General features: G+C 42.9%; 1 non-coding gene across 1 annotated transcript; it reads right to left on the bottom strand.

Annotated features, from left to right (window-relative positions):
* Positions 1–1,235: 1,235 nt before the first annotated feature.
* On the bottom strand, positions 1,236–1,307 carry TRNAQ-UUG (transfer RNA glutamine (anticodon UUG)). Its single transcript has one exon. It is a non-coding gene; the product is annotated as a tRNA-Gln (tRNA).
* Between the last annotated feature and the right edge of the window lie 3,842 nt (positions 1,308–5,149).

Below are 5,149 nucleotides of genomic sequence, written 5' to 3'. Positions count from 1 at the left end.
TTTGGAACCAAGCATGCACAAGAGCTACTCTGGGCTCTGGGTTGATCAGAGCAGATTGGGTGAAAAGGCTGTGCACTCAGCAAGGCTTTATGAACTCCTGACCTGAGCCAGGGACCGTGGGGCTAAGAAGCAACAGATGAACAGGCCACAGGAGTGATCCCTCCCTAGGAGAGAGGGGGATCTTGAACAGGAGGGAGGGCTTATTAAACAAGCTATTAGGACAGGTATGAGAAGGGGATTTTCGAGTCTTGAGGAAACGTGGAGGAGGCACTTAAGCCCAGATAAAGGGAGCCTACGATGATCTCAGCGAGAAAGGCTGGAAGGTCTAAGTCAATATTCGAGCAATGGATAGAGAATTAGACCTCATAACGTGAGGGCAGAGAGGAGGGCAAAAACAGATAAAAAATGAGAAGAGAAGGGGAAATGGAGAAATAAGTTTACCCTGGGTGGTGACTAGAAGCTAATGAGAAGGGAGGGTATGTTAGGGTAGGAACAGAGACGAATGAGGCTGGAGATGTGGCCAGGGCAAGGCAGCAGTCACCGAAGTGTAGTAGGGCACCCCGGCAAAGTGGAAAGGCTTGTCCCGTCGGAGAATCTCTAAGGTGACACTGTGGGCAGCTAGGCCACGGGTGGCACCCGCTGTTGGTGCCAACTCAAGGGCAGAGGCATTTCAAGATGGAGAAAGAAGCTCGGGAATTTGCAGCTAGGTGGTACTGGGGTGGTCATTTGCTCTGCCCGCGGGGCTTGAATCCATCCTCTGAGAGTGTTCCCCGCAGAAGGCAGCGCCGTGAGGGCGAGCAGAACCCCTCCGTGCTCATCGTGCTGGAATCAGGTACTTACAACTTCTTAGACTTCCTATTCCAGCCTTATAGCAACGTGGCCATTCTTTTTAAAACAGAAGTTCTTTTTTGTGCACACACACAAATTCCTTTCTAGGAACCAAGCCAAGGGCAGATGTGGGAGACACAAGTCTCCACTCCCCCCCTTCCCCCCTACCCTTTCCTCCTCCCCCCACCCCCAACCCAGATCTGGGCACAGCTTACAGGAGTGGCGGCTGCCTCTCCATGTGCTGGTTTCTGCATCAGGTCTTGCTCCAGCAGGTGGGCTCAGATTTTGGTAATATTATTGCTTGTTAGGGCTGCCAGATTAGCTGGATTACAGGGGAAAAAATGCTAGTTTGAAGAGATGAGATTGCAGGAAATAAAATGAAAAAAAATTGCTAAGAAAACTCATGAAGGTCCCACCGAGATTTGAACTCGGATCGCTGGATTCAAAGTCCAGAGTGCTAACCATTACACCATGGGGCCAGCGGCTGTGGTGGCTTGGCAGGTAACCCTTCTGATAAAAATTCATCACTGAGGCACTACACCCCCAAACACTACCCTTAAAAAAATTTTTTTTCTCTTTTTTCCGTTAAAATTGTACCACCCCTTGCAGGGTATTTTGAAAATGTGTGAGTGTTTCAGTCGTCTTAGTGGATGGAGGCTTTTACCTAGAGGCTGGAAGCCAAATGGCTTTTACCCAGAGGCTGGAAGTCCTAAGACACCCAGGACAGCCTGAGACAAAGTTATCCTTCCAATTGCACAGCTTTTGTAAAATGACCTTGTATGTTTCATCTGGTTTTCAGGGGCCTTTGTACCCTTCTATGGGTACGGAATCATCACATACACAGCGGACAGGGCACTGTAGGCCCTTGTTAGGATTTTAACTTTTATTCAGCTGTGGGAGGTCCCAGCTTCTGGGTGGGTGTTCTGGGAGACTCACCTCTGGGAATCCTAAGCTACCACCTGAGCAGTCTGAGCCCTCTTTTGCCACCACACTGGTAAGAAGCCCATACCACATGGTAATGCTCCTGCTGGCAGTCCAAGCAGACAGTATTAATTGACAGACATGTGAGTGAAAATGCCTACAGATGGTTCTAGCCCTCAGTAGCCATCCCCAAGAGTCACCTCACATCAGGAAACTCCCACTTCAGGCTCCAGACATCCTGGAGGGCATTCTGACCACGGAGCCCATGAATATAGCACAATGTTTGTTTTATGGCACCAAATTTTGGGCTGGCTTATTATGCAGTAACAGTAACCAAAAAACAACAAAACAAAACAAAATAACCCTCTAGAAACAAGAATTATCCCTCTCTACTCCCTCAGCATTTCTCAATAATATGACTCCTCAATGTTTTTGTCACCATAAGTAATACATTAATGAACATCGGTGTTCATGCCTTTGTAGGGGCCTATTTAAGATCTTGTTATATAGGGACACCTGGGTGGCTCAGCGGTTGAGGGTCTGCCTTTGGCTCAGGGCATGATCCCCGGTCCCGGGATCAAGTTACACAGTTGACACCCAATATGGATCCTGCTTACTTACTCCCTGTCTGTGTCTCTCGTGAATAAATAAATTAATAAAATCTTTTAAAAAAATCTTGTTACATATTTCCAGAAATGATGATTTGTTTACAAAATTGTTAGCCTTGGAGTCTGCAAGAGTGAGATGAAATGTAAAAAGTTAAACATATGAAGTAGATGACTAAGGACATCCTCTAAGCACAATGTATTGTTACTGCATTAAGAAGATATCTGTTGGGGCGTCAATCCCTCAGTGTCGTTCCAGACTCTGTCTTGGGATTGGGGGTATGGCTGGGAACAAGAGTACTCTTCTAGGGCTCACCTCTTTAGGAAGAGTTTTACAAGAATGTCATTCGTTTTCCTAGATCTAGGTCCTGGGGGTGGGCATCTTCTCTGACTTTGCGGGCTTATCTTCAGCGCTTTAGAGAACCTACAGGATTCTGAGGCCCAAATCAAGAATTAAATTGGACTCAGAAAGAGGCAGATGTGAGAAGCTCAAAACCTCTCCCCTCATTGCTCCCTTTGCACAACCACACCAGGCTCTCTTGCAGTTCGCAGAACGTGCTAAGCAGGGAGCTGAGCAGGGTCCTTCCATCAGAGCAGCTTCCCCCAGCTGGTGATTCTCTCAGCACCTGATGCCCCTGATGCCACGGCAGGGCCCTGTCTGCGGTCCTTCCTTCAAGTTGCGATTCCCAACTCCTTATCCACCCCCTTGCTTTGTTTTACACAAAATGCTTCATCAAGGAGCTGATATTTTATAGGTTTTATTAATTTATTTTTTATTGTCTGGCTTATTTCTCCCTTCAGCGTGCCACAGGAACTTTCACAGGCTTTTATCACTGTGATAAAAGGAGGAGGCGGAGACATACCCTGTCTCCTCCATGCTAGGCTAGTACCTGCCATATAATAGATGGTCCTATTTTATGATTAAGTAAATTAATTTCCCTTACATAGAGGTAAAATTACTGACTCTCCAGTGAGTTGCGTGACTTATAGCTGGAATTTGCAAGAATGTCTGTATTCTTCTTCCCTAAATGCATCAGGCTTAATTATTTTCCTGTTATACACATGGTCTCAAGCTCTATGGATTATTCAGACTTTTGTTACAGTTCTTAGCCTATCAACATGTTCTGAGACAGACTGAAGTTCATAGAGGAAAATGTGAGATTAAAGGAAAGCAATTTAGGGGAAAAAAAAACTTGCACGAAAGAAGATGCAGATTTTTCTATACTAAACATATAGAAAGAAAAACCAAAGAATATCTTTATTACTGACAATAAGCCAATAAGTACATTCTAAAGAAGGACCTCCAGGATGGTAGAAGACAAATTCCTGTCAAAGGGTACTACATGCCCCAATTCTCTTGTATGAAATAAAATCCTCTTCAACCTCTTTTCTATTTCTTTGTGTAAAATATAAACTCAAGCCTGTACTGTGGGGCCCTGTCTGCGTACCACGTTGTCTGTCCAATATGGAGTTCTGTGCCAGTGTTCAAAGCTGCCACGCAGTCGTTTTTTCCCAGTTTAAAAAGCATAGGAGTGTCATTTGATTGGTTAGAGGTCTCCTAGGACTTCCAAAGGCTAGATTTTGTTGCACAGATCTTAGACAGGTAGCCCTGCAGTGTGTATCTCCGATCCACTGGCTTGTTTGATCATATGCTACAAAGGTTAACAATGTTGTATATCAAGTCTTTCAACTGATTAAAAAAAAAAAAAAAACTTGTAAGATTCTTCTACTAGTTCCAAAATAGACCAGTGATCTTTTGTTTGTTTCCTTCATGCTCATGAAGCAAAGAAATCCTTTGAATGCTGGATTAATTTAATAAATAATTTGAGAGTCTGCTTCACTTAAATAACCCCACACTGTTATAGTGGTCTCTAGAATTTTGCATATTCTATAATGACTTGATAAGCTCTTCACAATTCATACCTAGTTATTTAATCGTGAGATCCTGTCATCATTTTATGAAGGCTGCCCCAAGTACAGAATGCAGCCCCAGGTAAAATATTCTATGAGACTCACTGCTCAGCTCCTTGGGCTGCTCCATTCTGCCTATCCTTGTAGACTTTAACCCCACCAACTATTACTGATTCCTTGAATGTCATACCCACTTTCTTACTTCACCTGCCTAGAATACTGTTTTGTACTACCTCCACCCCTACTGGGAATATTATCTATCCTGTGCTCCTGGGGCTTTCCATACACATCTTTATTGAGTTATTTATTATGTGTGTTTTATCAATATTTGAGCAAGGAGATTCTTAGATTTGTTTATTTGTTCATTCATTTATTGTCAATGCATACATGATTTAAAATTCAAAGAGCATAAAAGTTACTTGAAAAGATCCTCCCTTCATCCATGGCAGTTTATCTAGTATCCTTCAAGAGATATTTTACAATTGCATAAACATACATGTACAAAGGTTTCTTGCACAATATCCTGAACCTTAGTTTTTGCATTTGCCAATAGATCTTGGAAATCATCACATAGCTATACCTGGAGAGGCCTGATAATACACAGTGATTACAAAAATAGATTCTGAAGCTAGATTTTTTTTTAAAAAATTATATTTTCACTACTTATTAGCTGTGCAACCTCAGGCAATGTACTCAACCTCTCTGAATCCCTGTTTTATAATCTATAAAACAGGCCTTATAGTAATTTAACTCATTGTTATAAAGATTAAATAACTGGATGTATCTAAGGAATCTGTTAGGACATTACCTGGCTATAACTTGGATGTTACCCAGTAAGCAAGAAATACTAGCTACTGTTATTATGAAAAAGAGCATTTTCATTT

This window comes from Canis aureus, chromosome 37 (genome assembly GCF_053574225.1).
Source record: "Canis aureus isolate CA01 chromosome 37, VMU_Caureus_v.1.0, whole genome shotgun sequence".
Classification (NCBI taxonomy): domain Eukaryota; kingdom Metazoa; phylum Chordata; class Mammalia; order Carnivora; family Canidae; genus Canis; species Canis aureus.
The sequence above is the reverse complement of the archived record's forward strand: the minus strand, read 5'-3'. Positions and strand labels throughout refer to the sequence as shown.